General features: G+C 37.4%; 1 long non-coding RNA gene across 1 annotated transcript in view; it reads right to left on the bottom strand.

Moving 5' to 3' along the window:
- Window positions 1-12,346: 12,346 nt before the first annotated feature.
- Window positions 12,347-17,857, bottom strand: part of LOC128851410 (uncharacterized) — a 35,328-nt gene continuing 29,817 nt past the window's right edge. Inside the window, exons 3-4 of the long non-coding RNA XR_008448782.1 lie at window positions 15,108-15,265; window positions 12,347-13,125 (exon numbers count right to left, since the gene is read on the bottom strand). This is a non-coding gene — a long non-coding RNA (uncharacterized LOC128851410). The remainder of the gene's footprint in view (window positions 13,126-15,107; window positions 15,266-17,857) is intronic.

Raw genomic sequence — 17,857 nt, forward strand, 5'->3', positions numbered from 1 at the left:
TATGTTGAGTTTTTTATTTTATGCTAATGTTTACCTCTATTACAGATGTAAATATTCTATAGAAGCCATTCCACAGAGTCTATAGAAGCCGTTCCTGAAGCTCTTTTTGTCGTGCATTCAGTGCTGACATCTGCATGAGCTACTGTATGGTAGTATATTATCCTGCCTCTAGGTGTCAGCATTTGCTCTCATTTGCAAACATTTTTAAATTGTCCTTGGAATCACTTGTCTCCAAGAAACCATGAAGCCAGGTGGGTTTTAGCAGATTCCAGTTCTTATTCTAAAATATTCTGAAGTTTAGTCAGGCTTAAAAGCATTTTCAAGTAAACTGGAATAACCATGTTGAGTCAGAAAATTATATTCTCTGTGTAATTAAGAAGGGAATTTTTTTCATGATTTCACTTCTAAGATGTAAGACGAAGGAGGATCAGTCTTGGATTCACCTTTTTCCCCAATATTCAGATTGCAAGCCATGATCAAGAAACAAAAAAAAAAAAAAAAAAAAAGAGAGAAAAAAAAGAGTACAGCTTGAAACATCTGCTATGCTAAGCACTTGCTGGTACACTATCAGATGAGCAAAAGCTATACACAGCTTTTTCTTTCAAGCTAAAGCTTACCTCTGAGGCGAGAGTTGTATGAGACTGCATTATTCCAGCTTGTGTCATGGCCAGGTGGTGAGGATGAGGCTATAGAAAGTCAATCTATTCTTCATTAATGTTGTCAGACTGATGGCCATCGTGTGGAGACAGAGCAAGAGCATAAGAGGAGAATAGCAGACTGATGTTTTAAAATGAAGGATCATGACCATAACCAACCTAACCTGTCTGCAGTCTCTCTCCTAGTGCATAGTAGTAAGATCTCAAACCCTGTGGGTTCACAGTGTGACTCCTGCAAGCTTGGTCATGTAGGGTTCTCCATAACACCCAGCTCTCAGTAATATCTAATTTGAAAGAACTCAGCAACTCATGGAACTGATTCTCTACTTTCTGTAGATCCTGTAGTTTGTTTGAGGTCGTTTGGTTTGTCTGAGGTCACTTGGCTTGTTCAGGGTGGAGATGAGATGGATGAGAGGTGACCTCATCACAGTCTACAAATTCCTCAAGGAGGGTAGTTGAGGTGGAAATGCTGATCTCTCTGGTAACCAGAGACAGGAAATGGAATGGAGGAAATGAGGAAATGGAATGAAGCTGCATCAGGTGGAGTTCGGATTGGACATTAGGAAAAGGTTCTTCACTAGTCAGTCTCTGGAGAAGGGTCCCCAGGTTAGTGCCCACAGCACCAATCCTATCAGAGTTCAAGGAGCATCTGGACAATGTTTTTAGTCATATGGTTTAATTTTAGGTAGTTCTGCAAGAGTCAGGGATTTGAGCTTGATGATCCTTGTGGGTCCTTTTCATCTTGAGATATTCTATGATTCTATGATTCCTGATATGAGTTCATAGCCACTGCGAGAAAAGTTTCTCTAGATCTCAGTAACTAAGCATCAATCACAACCTGTGGAAATCTGTCTGCCTAGAAGGTGTTGCTTTTTATTTTGAGGCTCAGTTGAGCCTCATAGGAATGTTTTCCAGGGTATATTACAGACTGTGTGATGATCTTTTATTTAATGAGCACTAGCATCACTCTGAACACCGATTAAGAACAGAAAATCACCAGGTTAAAAGATCTCATCAGTGAAAAACATTGTGTTGGGGAAGATGTTTAATCTTAACTTTCAGTAGTTCTCAGTCTCTAAAATGACCATGATCCGGGCTTTTTTTAATCTCTGGGGAGAAAGGAAGAAGAGCGTTCAGCTGCAGTCCATTTGATATTCATTTGTCAAATCAAGTAATGGACCCTTAAAGCTGGAAGTTGGAAGCTGTAGCAGAAAAACCTATAGTCTGTATCTCGTGGTTCCAGCCCTTGTACTTGGACCCAAGAACCATAGGGAAAAGCCTTTAAGAAATTCTGAAGGTAGTTTTCTAACCACTGTTATACTCAAGGCTTAAGTATCTGGTTTTAGGATTTATTGTTGCCAAAAGCCGACTTTATTCCACTAAACCTCCAACCCAATATTTGAATAATGAAGTAGAAAAGCAAATGCAACAGTAGTTTTATAGTGGTCATTTCAAATACAAAAATAATCACATAAATAAAACAAACACATAAAATCACATAAAATCACTGAAAAGAAATTATGCAGTTAAGATTGAATTTCTTGAGAAAGTAGAAATGTGAAAACTCATGCATGCATTCAAACTACAATGTTATGTCCCATGTGGATTTATATTCATATCATTAACAATTTCAATTGGATGAACATTTAGAATGCTGACCCTTGAAGCATGACCTACAGTTTTATGTTGGAATACATCATATTTTCTTTTATTTTTATTCATTGCACTGGGATATAAGCTGAATATCTAAAAGTCAGGCAGAGTTGTGTTTAATTACAGCCGCCGGAAGTAAGATTCAAACTATAAAAAAAATCCCCCATTCTGAAGTAGATGAGAGGAAATCCCTGATGTACTAAATGTAGTCTGAATTAATCTGAAAATGGTAGTGCACTATTGTCATTGCTCAATTTGCCCTCCTTTCAATTGCTCATTAAACTGGTTTTGATTTACAGATACTTTTACAGCCCCATCCCTGTAAAGAAAATGGTGTAAATGTTTTCATACAAGCATTGAAATTCTTTCCCGTCTCTTGCCTTTTGAACTAAATTAGGGACTACTTAAGGAAAGTGGATGTAAACAAACCCTTAAGACTGGATGGGATGTGTTTGCAGGTATGGAAAGAGCTGCCATATGCCATTACAAGGCCACTTTTACTTATCACTGTAAAGTTATGGAAATCAGGTGAAACCCTCAGTTACTGAAATAAGGCAAACGTTGCACCCATCTTCAAAGGGCAAGAAGATAAACCTGGGTAACCAGTTCACTTAATATCTGTCCACAGGAAAGTTTAGGAGCAAATTTTCCTGGAGGCCATTTGCAGGCACATGAAGTACAAGAATTTGACTGGGAGCAGCCAGCACAGGTATATCAAGGCCACATTGTGCCTGCCGAGCCTGATGGTTTTCTATGAGATGACTAGGTCAGTGATCAGCTAGAGACTCTTAGATGTAGCTCTAGCAAGACGTAAGCAGCCCATAATATCCTCCCAGCCAAATCAAACAGACAGAGTGAGTAGTGGGTAAAGGCTGCTTGAACAGCTCTCAGAATTTGCCTTATTTCATTACTTTGTTCTCTTTTTGCTTCAGTAGCAAAGAAGCATAAGTGCTTGTTTCCATTGAGCAGATCAAAGTGAATTACCATTATTACTTGATCAGTTCTGACACTCCTTGGTGCAGCGTAGTGCATGAAAACAGCCCCCATGACAAGCTCAAGGAAAGCCAGACACACTGAAAAATAGAAGGTGATTTAGTGATTGTGGTCTTTGCTTACTTCACTGTCAGTTACTTCTTTCATTAAAACCTTACAGTTTTCAGGGGGGAAGTGGGGAAGAGCCTTTGTAGATATATTTGTGGTCTGATGACACTACCCTACTTATAATCTATTAATTTTGAATGTAGGAACAGAAGTACTCAACACTGAATGTAGACAAACCCTATACCAAGGATGGTCAACAAATTAATTTAAAAGAAAGGCTTGTGATTTTGTTAAGATACAATTTACTCTGAATGCAAAACACAAGGGAAGTTTAATTCTGCAATTAATAAAATTGCCGATAATGTACAGAACTGAAAGGATGCTTAAAGTTAGAAACAAAACTGCTGCTGAAACAAGCTGACTGTTGACAAAACCAGCTCAGAAGAATCAGTAAAAGGATTATATGGGTCAAGTTGGGATCTCTCCAGATCACCTCATTCAGCAAAACCCACATCAGGAGCTATTGTCTCCAGAGGTCTCTCTGTCACATAGTACCTGAACAAAAGGAATTAATGTGAAGAAATTAATAGATGCCATCCACACACTTAAGATTTTTTTGAATCTTCAGTAATGCATACAGTGGAGGTTGCATGAAGGTGGGTCCAGAGTTTCTAAAACAGAGCACAAACATTTTGTAGGATAGTGAAAAGATAAATAGAGAAAGTCTGAAAGGCTCCTGTTTTCTGTCAAAGGATAAGACATGATGAAATCTTGTGGAAACCCTGAGAAAATCAGCAGGCAATTCTATAAGCTTTGTTTTAACTGCAGTGTTGGAAATGGTTTTGATTACTGAGATTGACTACAATTTCAGGAGATAAATAACACTTTTGTTCTAAAATGCAATCACTATCAGGTAGAAAGGTCTCATCAGTGTTCAGCTACCCTAACTCTCTTTTCTCTTTTTGTCTGATTTCTTTGAAGTTCAGTAAAATATTCCTAGCATGCTATTGCCATAATCTCTCATAAAAAAAAACCCCAAACAAACAAAAAAATACCCAGAAATTCATACTACTTATGACAAATTATATATAAGCTAAGCAATATTTTCTTTTAAAGACGCTACAACTTGGGAGCGAGGTGTATCCACCCACCTGGCTGGCAAAGGGTTGCAATTTTTTTGCTTCATATTTTTTCTAACTTACACATAAAATAGGAAGGAAAATTTCTTTCACTATACTTATGGAGTCACACTAGGACTTCACGGTAGTATTTGACATCAGAGGAAAACATTCCACATTTCCCTTGATATTAAATGGAGTGGGAAATCATAAGGGTAACTAAACTTATTTCCTTGAAGAAAGGAGGATTTGTTCCTTCTCCTTACTACGTAACTCTACAGTAAATGTCTGCCTTCTTTGTATACATGCACCTGTATTAAAGTCATGTGATCATCACATGATTGCTTTCTAGTTTGTGCCTTATGGTCATTTACAAACTTTTATCATCTCTTTTATCTTATGAAAAGCATTTTCTGTTTTTATACAGAAGCAACCAAGCACAGGTGGACTGATTCATAGAAGTGCAAAACTTCAGAGTTCGATAACAGGAAGACTCACCTTTCTTAACCGGCAAGTCATTGAAGTCTCCAGAAATTCTGGGACAGGGACGAGGGGGTTATCTTCAGTGTAAACAACATAACTGCATTCTAATACTGGAGGTGACAGCTGGAAACATCCTACCACCAATATCTAAGACACAACTGCAGCATTTCTCAAATTCTCCAGATAACATAAAATGAAATGAGGTCCAGAGCAGAAGAGAATCTTCTAAAAGTCTCACACCATGGCAAGCAGTCTGAGTCAAAATGGAACATGAGAGCTTTGCAGAGCTAATACCAGCAAGCAGGTATCAGATGCAGTGCAGTGGATGTGACATTGTAATACATATCAGGCTGACAGCTCTGGGAACTGAAGTCTACATCTTAAATATAAACTAAGGCATGACAGAGCAAACCTCAAAAGCATGGTTCACTTACCATCACAAGCAAGAAGCTTTGGTGAGAAATGGCAGTTGTATGTATCACTTCCATTGAGATTATTAGCAACGGTGTCTATATGTTTTATCCCCTTTCCCTCTGTCATAATACAAGTTCTTCTGGTACTGTGTTGGCCATAGGTGATTACCTGGTGTCATTTGCTTTTTCTTTTACTTTCAGTCATTGTGTTCAACCTAGAAGGTTAAATGACTTTTTAGACTCTTTGAACTTAAGTCTTTTAGGACTTCGAAAATCAGAGACAAAGGCTTTTAACTTGATCTCATAGTCTGTGAGAAGACAGCACTGAGTGGAAACTGGTTTAATGTGTTTGCAGCAGCCCTCATATGCTAACACTTGTCATTACTCTAACAATGCTGTTGCTATATATGGTAAAGCTCAGGTAGATCTGTCTCACGTGTCATTGCATATCATTTTAATCTACCTGCAAGTAGATGTTAAACTGAATTACAAAGAAACAGCTAATACTTGTAGCATTCTGTAAGTAAAACTAATCCTCAGGACTGAATGTTCAATCACTGTACATTTCATTGCTTTCTCCTGGAAGCACCCAAACAAATTTATCAAGTCATTCTGAATTTCTGCTAACTCTCTTAATCAAGGCTGTACTGTCACATTATATGGAAGGCTTGAGGAGAAAAAGTATATATGTCTTCCCTCTGTCCTTTGAAATAAAACCATCCTCGCTTTGCACCTCTGATAAAGTTTGAATGCCATGTTCTGATCTTAAGGCAGAGATTTAGCTTTTAATGAATGTGTTTGTATTTGCCTTTATTAGCTATTCTGCGAACTGTTTCCAGGAGGAAGGACCTTGAATAGATGAATGCACCCATCATATGTTTCTGAAACAGAAAGTTTGTGGGACACTTATTGAGAATATGGACTCCTTTCCAATGGGTCATGAAAGGGCCTTCAGATGGTCAGAGCTTAACCAAAGGCATTCTGAACAACAGGAAAATCTATAACTTACGAATACCTGGTGCATTTTTAAAGCTCATTGAAAATATTTTCCAATAAAAAGATGTAAAAGGAACTTGCCAGTGTAAAACACATTTGTTCAAATTGAAGCTCTCTGTAGTGGGTTCACCTCAGCTGGCTGCCAGGTGCCCACTCAGCTGCTCTCTCACTCCCCCTTCTCAGAGGCACAGCGGAAGAAAATACAATGAAAAGCTCATGCGTCAAGATAAGAGAGATCATTCACCAGTTACCATCATGGGCAAAACAGATACAACTTCAGGGAAATTAATTTAATTTCCAATTAATAACAAAGTAGTATAGTGTGAAACAAGAACAAAATTAAAAACACCTTCCCCCTATTGTTCCTTCTTCCTAGGCTAAGCCTCACTCCTGATTTCTGTATCTCTTCTGCCCCAAGCAGCACAGAGAGGCGAGGAATGAGGACTGGGGTCAGTTCATAACTGACAAATTTGTCTCTGCTGCTCCTTCTTCCTCACACTTTTCCACTGCTCCAGCATGGCGTGTCTCCCATGGAATACTGTCCTTCACAAACTTCTCCAATGTGGGTCCTTCACATGGAGTGTAGTCCTTTAAGAACAAACTGCTCCCATGTGGGTCCTTCCACAGGTCATAGATCCTGCTCCCTGGATCTTCTCCATAGGCCACAGTGCCTTCCAGGAACTTGCTCCTGCAGGGGCTCTCCATGGACTGCAGCTTCCCTCAGGGCACATCAACCTCCTCTAGCACGAAGTTCTCCATAGGCTACAGGGAGTTCAGCCTATGGTTCACATTTTCTTGCTGCTGTCTCACAGTGGCTCCACAGCACTTTTTACCCTTTCTTACATACATTATCACAGAAGTGCTAACAACAGAGCTTAAGGGTCTGGCTTTGACCAGCAGCAATTCTGTTTTAGAGATAGCTGGCATCTTCTCACAGAAGTCGCCCTGCAGCCTCCCTGCTCTTGCCACATAAATACAAACATTAATAACATCTGGTTTAGGGTCTTATTCTCAAATGTCTTATCCATTGAATTCACAGGCAAAACTGCTGCATATCTGTTCAGGCTGGACTCTACCACAATGCTTTGAATAGAAGTAGTTTTTCTCTTACAAGCTAAAGAAAAACCAACCCCATTATTATAATTTTTTGCTATTCCTTTAAAGTCATCATAAGATCTTTTTACTTCAGTGAGCACTGTGATCTGTATACATTTTGTATTTTATAAAAATAGGCTACCCTCTTTTCCCCTTGCTGCATGGAGGCTGCCTGAAGATGAGACTGGCATAATAAGGTCAGTGCTGCTGGGTAGTGTAACAAACTTGTCAGTAAATGTTAATATCAAAACCAGCATCTCAAAAACATTTTCTTTATTCTTCTCACTTGCTTAAGACATGCAGTTTCATGCCTCACCACTTGCTGGTTTTAGTAGGAAAAATATGTACAGGTTAAAAAAAATAAATGTAATTAAAATATTTCATTCAAAGCCAGGAAAATATTCAGAATCTAGTCATTAGAAGGAACAAGTATAGGCAGTTATACATGCTTAACTTCCTGTATGTAATAGCAATAGCTTTTGGGGTGAATTTCTGACACGTTTATCACAATCATGTCTAGAAACCTTCGGTTAAATCCTTGACCATGTACAAATCCTCTTTTCAATGCTTCAGTGGAAGATTCAACATTACAGAAAAATGCTATGCAAATCAGATTACATTTAACTGCCTTAGCGATTCCAATCCTTCTGCCCATTGACCATGCCAACATTCTCTATATAGACACAGTAGAAAATCCCAGAGAAAAAAGCAATAAAAATAATAAAACAATGAAAACTCTCCAGTACAGGGAGAGAGATATTAGCCTAATTTGCTGGGGAAACAGATCAGAAAGGTGTCTCCTGACAAGGACAAAATCTGAAAAAATATGAAGAACCAATCATACTTTCATATTTTCTGAATTTATAAGCAAGGAAAAGGGCAGTAGTGGCTCCAGCTGTGGGTGTTTGTATTATGTTTTGCATTTGATGTATAAAAATTTGAGTCTCAAACATGTTTTATGTTAAATGTGGTGCCTGCACACAAATTTACTGCACTAAGCAAAGAACAGAATATACAAAATTCTTTGTAAAAAAACTCAGCATAGCTGTCAGTGGTAATGCTGAGTTCATGTTGCATCCCAGAAACTGTGGTGTGCGTGACAATAAGTCTGTGCTAATAAGCATTCATAAGAGGTGCACCATACTATACCTTTACGCTAATATAGTAATCTGGGTACCGGTTAGCTTGGAGGAAAATGGGGAAATCTGATATGTGGGTATAGCAGACTCCAGTCTGCTGGCAAAAAATCCACACAGAGCTTCCCACTAGTAATCAGGTTCCAAACTACTGAAAGGGGTTTAGATATTGCTTAGAAAATAACTTTTCCCTTTTGATATTTTCAGGCAATTTAATTTTAATCCACTTTTGCTTCTCTCTTTGGTGAAGAAAAGCAAGAGATTTGTCAAAGTGATTCACAGAGGTGGCTATGGGTAACATACAGTCTAATTTACCTCATTTCACTAAGCAACTGAAACATTTACAGCTGAGGTCTCTGAGTGTGGAGTGAACAAAAGGGAATCTAAAAGCATGTCATATCACTTAACAATTTTATTCAATAAGTGTAGCATTTATTTCACAATTTCCTCAATAAACACATTTATGGTTTTTACATTTGTCGTGACTCAGCATACTGACATAAGTTCCTCCATTGTTTATTCAGACTTGTCCAGCAGTACAGGATTGCTCTGCAGTCTCTGTATTTTCAGATGTTTTAAGGAAAAAGGAAGATTCTATTTGGAGACCGCACTTAAAAAATCCTGAGGCAAGAGGTTGTAAAGAAATGGGAAGAGTGCATGTTCAATACTGAATTGTCATCCTTGCCTTTCTGTTACTATGGAGATGGCATGGCTGCTTCACAGCTTATTCTGCCATCTCCACAGCTGCAGCAGGAGCTTTGCTGGCGTGCATGTGATGTCTCTGTTCTTCATACCTTCTCTGTCCTTCAAAACCACTATGGACAAAATTGATAAATTTTCAGTTTATGTTTAGATCCTGGCTTGTTGAACTACTATGTCATTGCTGTGTTTAAGAATATGAGTCAGTGTACCCTGGGATTATGTGAAGCTCAAGGGATCAAGACCTATCCTTTAAACACATCACCTCTAAAAGTACTGCTGTGAATTATAGCTTCTAAGAGCCTCTGTACAGGACAACTTGCCTACTCATATTTTAATTCATATATACATTCAATTTAATATTGGAATGTGAAAATTATTATAATGAATGTACACACACAACCTAAATTTATCAAGTGTTTTGTATTCTAGGGCTATAGCAAGGGAGAAAGGGAGAGGAGTTAAGCAGCTGATGGCTGCAGGTATGAGAGAGAGGCATATGGCAAGGAGCCATCTCTCTCTTATTGTTGTGCCAAAAACATTTTAGCTAACACATTGAATAGAGAAGCAGGTCATATGATGATTTCTTTTTATGAACAGCACTTGACAGGCTGCACTAGTTCAAAAGTATGTCTAATTTTTTGAAAGGCATTTCTTCTTTCAGGGTTGGAGAAGCAGCTACAACACTATGCATAAAAGACCATTTAATGTGCATATGAACACTTCCAATAATAATCTCAAATGCTACTTTAAGTCCATTTCTTCATAACCAGGACTACCATATATTCACATTTAACACTGAAAAAAACCCACATATCCTTTTCCACTGAGCTATCTTGCTTGCGTGGATTTTGAAGAATTGGCTTCTTGTTTGAACTATTACCTGCACAATACTTTGCTACAGATGAAAGGGCTTAAACTACTCTGCAAGTGCTATATGAAACCAATGAGCATGTGAGTTCAGTTCTTTTATCAAGGGCCAAAATCTAGGAGGCAGGGAAATCATGAGATCTCCTCATGGATGCGCTCCATGGCCAGAGTTACATACACAATACGAACAATGTTTTTAGAAAACATTGGTCTTTCTACTAATCTACAAAGGAACAGAGCAGCACCGTAATCACCCGAGAAGCTTCAGAAAGGTTATCTGGTTGCATTTTATTTTATTAACTTTTTTGAATTGTGGTACTTACCATCACAACTGCTGACATTTGGTGTATAGACTTAATCCTTTGACCAGCATAAGACATAAATAATACTCTACTTATGCCTTTTCAGTTTTGCAATTCATACTGCCTACATTTGAACTTAAGTTTCATGAAGTAACACACTCTCAGACTCATCTAAGTGAAATACTCAGGTTATGCTGTAGATCAAATTTATCTAACACTGACTGAACAAATATCTTGGTATATTACACTAGTCTTCCGCTGTTTCAAAGTCCTCTTGACGTTACATTCAGAAAGGTGCAAATTGCTCTCAGTTCTTCTCTTTGGTATGTCTAAGTCCATTTCTCATTATCATCAATCATGCTCCTTCCATAAGCACAATTCCCGTAAGACTGGAGTCTGGTTTGCATCCCATTAGGACTAATGGCCGTTGCATGCATGCATCATGCACGCTTCAGAGCCAGAATGGATGCAGTGAGGGATGCTGGAAGAGCTGCGGGAGGAGCGCGCGTCAGCTTCGATGGGCGCTGTCCGCGGTGCTGGAGCGGGGGCGCCACCACCGCCCATTCCCACGGGCACCGCGGCAGAAGGGAAACGCTATGGGCACAGCAGGGCCAGAAATCGTGTTAACCCCGTCAACGCAAACAGATAAAAGCAATGTAAGACAGTCTTAACCGCACTGATAAAAAAAGTAATCCTAACTAATTATTCTGGGAGGACATTAATTCTTTATGTGATGTCACTTCCCATGGCAGGGGACTAGATGCTCTTTAAAGGTCCCTCCAAACTAAAACGTTCTGTGATTTTATTAGTCTATGAACGTTTAAACAGATTAGAGAAGTTCTTTTCCAAAATAGCTGCATTTTGATATCAATGTCACTATTATCGACCAGCTTTCTCTAACAGGAATGCAATCACCCTTCTGCCATGATTTTTCACAGTAATTGTTTCAGAAGCTGCTGTAGGTTTAAAACAAATAAGTTATAGCTGGATTCTTGTAATCAATCATTAGTTACCAGTTAGCTACTTTTTACAGTGTGCTTGTGCTTCAAGAGATTCCGTATTTTTTCTTGAAAACGGGAGAACACCTAGACTGAACTTAAGAAGAAACCTGGATTTTGGGAGATATTCTCTTTCCTCTGGAAACAATAAGGTAGTTCAAAAGGATCAGAGAAAGACACGATCAAACATCTGAGTCAAGGAAGGACTTAAGACAACAGCTGCTTCCACAAGGGATAGTGAGTTCTTCATAAGGGGACCTTTGGAGTTTGGAGAAGGAGGCTTATTAGGAAGATAAACAGGACAAAGGATGCTGTTCTCTAGCTGGCAAGTGGCTAGAGAAGAAGGACATGACTGAGAAGCACATAAACAAAGGTGATAGAGCAGTCACACTCATAAGCAGAGCAGAAAACCACTCCTGAGACAAAGAAAACAAGATGGAAACCCCAAAGATAAATACCAAAGAAGCGTTACCTAGCTTGTAAGCATGGAAAATCCCTGGGGGTCCTTTAGGACTTTAGGAGCATCTAACAACTCCATTGCTATCTGATAATTTCATTAGCTGCTACCTTTCACTCCTTTTTCTTTTTTTTTTTCCTTACTAGGAGTCTGTGAATATTTGCTAAAGAATGAGGGAAAGGTCAAAATTCATAGATTTGAATGTAAAGGTAATCAACTTTATTCCAACTTAGAATACTCAAAGCATATGAGTATATTCATTAACATGATGGATTTCTTCTCATGTCCCAGCTGTGACACTTTCCATGGGACAGATGGCACTGTCCAAAATAAATTCCATTGATTTATGCCATGTAGAATTAAATTACTCAAATTTCATCATGGACTTCATGGAAGGAAAGTGTTCTTAATTTTACAATATATTTTCCTTGACTTCAGTTTATCTTCTTACTCCTGTTTATATATCTTTTTCATGTTAAAAAATATATGTGTATAGAACTCTGGAACAGTATTGACATGTCTGATTCACACTGTCTTTGAGACAAGCTCACTGTAAGGGATATGAGCAAGTTAAGAAGGGATGGAGTTACTCAACAGTCAAAATTTATTTTCATTACTCAAATATGCTTTATAGGAGAATTTCTTGGAAGGGCAATAAGCAGTACCATGGCCAAGGCTTTTATATTCCTCAGCTTCATTTATTCATGCCCCTAACTGTTGCTGGAGTTTTGTCTACATTTGCTCTAAAAGGGCGGAGCACAGGAGATCTTATTTCATTAACAGAATATTTGGCTTGAAGCTCTTTGTCAGATCAAATCATTGTTCAACAAAGTAACAGTGTGAAGTAGCAGATTTTCCAATAGAATTCTGTCTAGAACAAAGGTGCAGATCCACAACTAAGGACTTAGTAAACATCTCACTTTTCTGTTTTGGAAGGGGCACAACAACCACGTGCTATGTGCATTTAAACCACTTCATTCTTTGGATCCAGATCAAAAAGGAAGATATCTTTAACCAGTGTGTCTAAGACATGGTTCTATAAGAAGAACACAACAGTTGCTGCATTATCTCATCTCTTCTTGTCCAAAGGGAAATATTTTCTTATTTAAAACGTGAAGATTTATCATTCCTCTTGCACTGACATTGCTCACCGAAGATCTGCTTGATGTTCTGAATCAAATCAACAGCATTTGTTCCAGGAATCAGTCCTGAAAAGATTAAGAAAATAATGTTTGTGTGAGGGAGTTAAATGTAGAAATCCTTCATGTTCATAGTTTCAAAGTAATAAAGCACTCAAGAAATCAGCACGCTTCATCTCTTAATCTTTGACTGCTATGACAATCCTTAAAATCCTTTGGATACCTTTTGGCCTTTTAGAGAGCTTTTCATACTAGCTTATTTTAATAGTCTTTATCAGTGTAGGCAGCATTTTGATGTGAGTGAAAAACAGCCCAGATTTGCTGTACAATCCATCATAACTAGATAGTGTCTGACTGACAAAAATTAGTTATTAATCTTATGAGAGTTCCCTTATATTTTTTTAAGGATTATTGTTTAGCCTTCTGTTATTTAGCAGTACAATTTTGCAGGGACATATAACTTCATTGAAAAGGTCTGACATGTAAAAATGTATCTTTTTAAAGTCTGCAGAGTTTTGAAGTGTGTAAAGGAAATATTTCTTTACTAAGAGGCTGATCAAACACTGGAACCGGTTTCCTAGAGTGGTGGTCAATTCCTGAGTCCTGACAATGTTCAAGAGGTATTTGGACAATGTCCTCACCAACATGCTTTAACTTTTGATCAGCCCTGAATTGGTCAGGCCGTTGGACTAGATGATCATTGTAGGTACTTTCCAACCGGATTTTTCCAGTCTAATCTAGTCTATATAATTATTTTTTTTTGATATAAAATATTTTTACCTTTTTCTTTTATAAAATCTCGATATTTCATATGAAAGTGTTGAAGTCACAGTACCTTAAGACATCAAAATGTGTAAATGGGTAAGTGTGCTTAATTCATAACATTGCCTAATGTGCAAGGCAGTGTGCTCTTCTTTGGAGATGTGGGCTCACAAGCAGGGGCAAATCATTTTGCCTTTGATTCTGAGGTCCTCATGGTGCTTAGTGTGCAGCTTAGAAGAGCAACACATGGTAAGTGTAGCTCATTCTGACTTGATCTGTAGTTGGTACATTTTGAAGTTTATCACTGTTACTTTCTTCCTTGACATTAAGTGGTAAATATGCTACAGGGAGGAAAGGAAGATCAGTGAAATTTTATGGAAGAGACTATGATTTTCAATTAAGTGTAAGCAGCCATTGCAGACAGGTGCCCTAGTTTTTGCTGTCATAGTTTCACACTCAGAAATAGCTGGGTTTCCTTTTCTGCCCTATCTTCACAGAAAAATGAAAGCTGAAATTCTCATTTATATTTTAAGTCCCTCATGCCAAGGATTCCCATAGCCATGTGCTTCACTGAATCACATTCGAATTCTGCTTTCCTCCACAGTTAGCCCTGCTGAAGACATCATAAATAAAGTACCTGACCCTGAATGTCAGCTTTTACTCTTGTATAGATGTGCACTATCTCATTTGACAGCTACTGGAATTATCTGGCTCATATGAATAGTTCATATGGAGTTTCTGATGAACAATTTTTTGGTTCTGTATGCCATAATGAATGCATAGCTTAATGCATCTAGCACCTGTGAAATATGTATCTCAAATAGTCTCTCAATTCTTTATTGTTTTCAGTTTTGTTGCAAATCCACACATAATATTTTTGCTGTTCCACAAGTCCTAACAAAAGGGTTTTCTCTAAGAAAAGGTAGACTTTCTAACCAACACTGAGATTATACTAAATTAATTTATTGCATTCTTACTTGGTGAAACTTGGGATTCTTACAACCTGTTAAGTGAAAATGCTTTTATCAATAGTTAGGGATTAAAAAGGAAAAGATACTCCATCTGATCTGCTATGCTTATTTGCTTTAAGTTCTCCTGATAACAGTTTCCCCTCTCCCAGTAAGCACTCACTCCTCGGGGAAGGCTGTGATACTGCCCAGGTCTTCCATCAATTTCACACTTGGAGTCTGAGTGCATAGAATAAGTTACTACACATCATTTTTTCCCTAGTAATTATCCATATGCCCTCTTATGCCTTAAAAAGTGCTAAGTAATTTAAAACAGCTTACCTTTTATAAATAGAAAGGCAATTCCCTATTCATTTGAAACAAGCAAACAGTTCCAGAGAGAGTTGCTGCAAAGCCACTGATGTCCAATAGCTTGACGATCTGTTGGTTGACCTTGGAGCCATCTTCTGCATAGGAAAACCCATGATCAGATGTCTAATCTGGAACACACTGAAACACTGGTCATGTTTTAGCAAATTTTGTAAAGCTCAGTATTTTGCACCATTTTCATACACTCAAGATGACAATTAGATTTTAAATCTCCATATCCATAAGGTAAATAAAGTATCTGTGTATAAGTATAAACTATGCTCATTCTTCAAAAAGAAAAGGCCAAATTTAATACATAGTTTCTAAAGTCTCTTAATTTATTCAAGGAAAATACAAACAAAACACTTCATACAAAAAGGCAACTGCCTTCTATGGACTGAAACAAATGACCAAATTTATCAGCTGAATTAAAGGCTGAACTTTCCTAGTCTGGCACAAAAGTGATACAATTCAAGTAATTTTAGCCTGCACTGAAAAATGGCTAAATTGACTCAAGTGACTTTGCATTTGTCATAAGAATAATCACGTAATTCATCATTACAACTCAGTTAATGCAACATAACTTGCCACATTATAGACACTTTGTGCCCAAGTCCTTTCTTTTATTAGGATCATTTTAGGACTCTTTTTAAGTATATGGATAATTTGCTTCATCACTTGTGAAGAAGGAACATTCTATCTGCAGTACACCCAGTTCTGACAGTAAGACGATGCTAGTCTGTTTCCTAGCCTATGCTGCCTATGGGAGAGAACAAGATGTCAGGCTGTGAAATTATAACTTTCCCTTGCATCTGGTAAAGCCTGAGAAAATGTGCTTGGAACAGAACCATGGTGACTTCATTGGAGTCAATATTTTGCATTTGTACAAGTAAATATAGCATCAAGGTTGAGGTTAATGGAGTTTTCTCAGAAATATGTTCATTTCAGATCTGTTCACAAGCAAAGACATTAACCTGTAATAATAACAAATGATAAGTGATGCAAAAAACCTGGTAAGTGCCTCATACTGTGAGATGTATTTTCAATGACTTTATTAGAGTTTATAGATTGCAAAAATAAATGAATTGTATTTGTAACATAAACAGCGTAAGGGCACAGAGGAGAATTTACTCTGAACTTAATTAAATTGCTATGCATAATTCCAAGAAAGATCACTGGCAACATAATATATCCTCTTGGAGCAAAGGTGTCTAAAGAGATAATTCACCTGATGATAATGGGCTTTGAGACTATAATTGTTGGTTATGTGCTTCAGAGCTAGCTATTTCTCATGGAATTATCATACTAAAGATATTACTTTCATGAAATAATTAATTATAATTGGTTCCCTCTAAGACGTGCTGAATACATTTAAAACTGAGCAATTAAAAAATACCACATTGTGTCATTTGTGTATGCCATGGATTTAGAAAATGGCACAAGAAATTGTTTTCCTTTCATTTGCATCTATGAAAATTTTGAATATTCTTAATGAATACAGCAAAATTGCATCAACAAAAAATTAGCTTAAAAGAAGAAGATTTACTCAGACTGGACTAACTATCCATTAGCAGATCCCAAGTGCCTCTGTTAAAAGCTGTGACTCTAGATAATGTGACAAATTTATTCAGTTCTATGTTCATGGAAACAATCTGACTTATTTTTTTAATCTTTAAGAAAACAAATAGTTTGGAAAACAGTTTTGGAAATTAATCTCTGTTTGTTTAGACAGGCACATTTATTCCACTTGCAACTTGAAAATTTCAGAATATTTGAGAGAGAGAGCAGGTAGTTGAGGATCTGAGGAATCAGAGTTTTGGCCATCTCTCCCAAACAGGCAACTGACTACCCAAGATGTCCTCCATGTGGGTGTAAGGAACACAGACATGTGAAAGAATTTAAACGTGAAGATGAAGAAGCAGGAGATATCATATTTTTACATCCATGTGTCATTCATACATGCAAATCAAAAGGCCAGCCAGTATCTCACACTAGATACTGAAGAAACATTCATTCAGACAGATGGATATGAACTCTACTTCTTTTATGAGATTCCTTCTTCCTAAACTAAATAATCACATGCATTTTGTATCAGAATACCCCTTGGATTTTTTTATAAATACTGCATGATTAGCAATTGAAATTATGAAGTCCACATCTAACCCATCAATTTAATTTTTAGCAGAGAACCACTCCTAGAACATATACATCAAGGCTTGCATATTGTACTTTCCTCAGAAAGCAATAATTTCCTCTGCATGCATTTCAGAGGTTGCATGGCTCATGTTGCCTTCTTCTTTGCCTAGAAGCAAAGCCAGTGAATTGTAAACTCTTCTATATTCTTTAAATCTGTCTATAAAGTTAGAAGAATTCAGTATGCTGAAAAGGCACTGTGAGTTTTTACTGTAGTTCTGCAGAATACTAAGATTTGGAAAATCATTTATCATTAAATCTCAATAAGAATAGAATTGACAGTATTATTCATGAGATTGACTTCAATCCTACAAAATAACAGTTAATTCAAATCACATAAGCTGCAGTGGTGCTATGGTGACTGGGTTACTAAAATAGTTCTACTTCAGTGAATTTATTTCAAATTTGATAGTATGGAAACTTCTATAAAACCATTAAATTCTGTAAAATTGAGAGTAGTACTGCATTTTTTCCTGACCTACATTTCTGCAGTATTTCTGACAGGCATTAGTGCAATTGATTTGAATGTG

The sequence above is a fragment of the Cuculus canorus genome, chromosome 2 (assembly GCF_017976375.1).
Source record: "Cuculus canorus isolate bCucCan1 chromosome 2, bCucCan1.pri, whole genome shotgun sequence".
Lineage (NCBI taxonomy): Eukaryota > Metazoa > Chordata > Aves > Cuculiformes > Cuculidae > Cuculus > Cuculus canorus.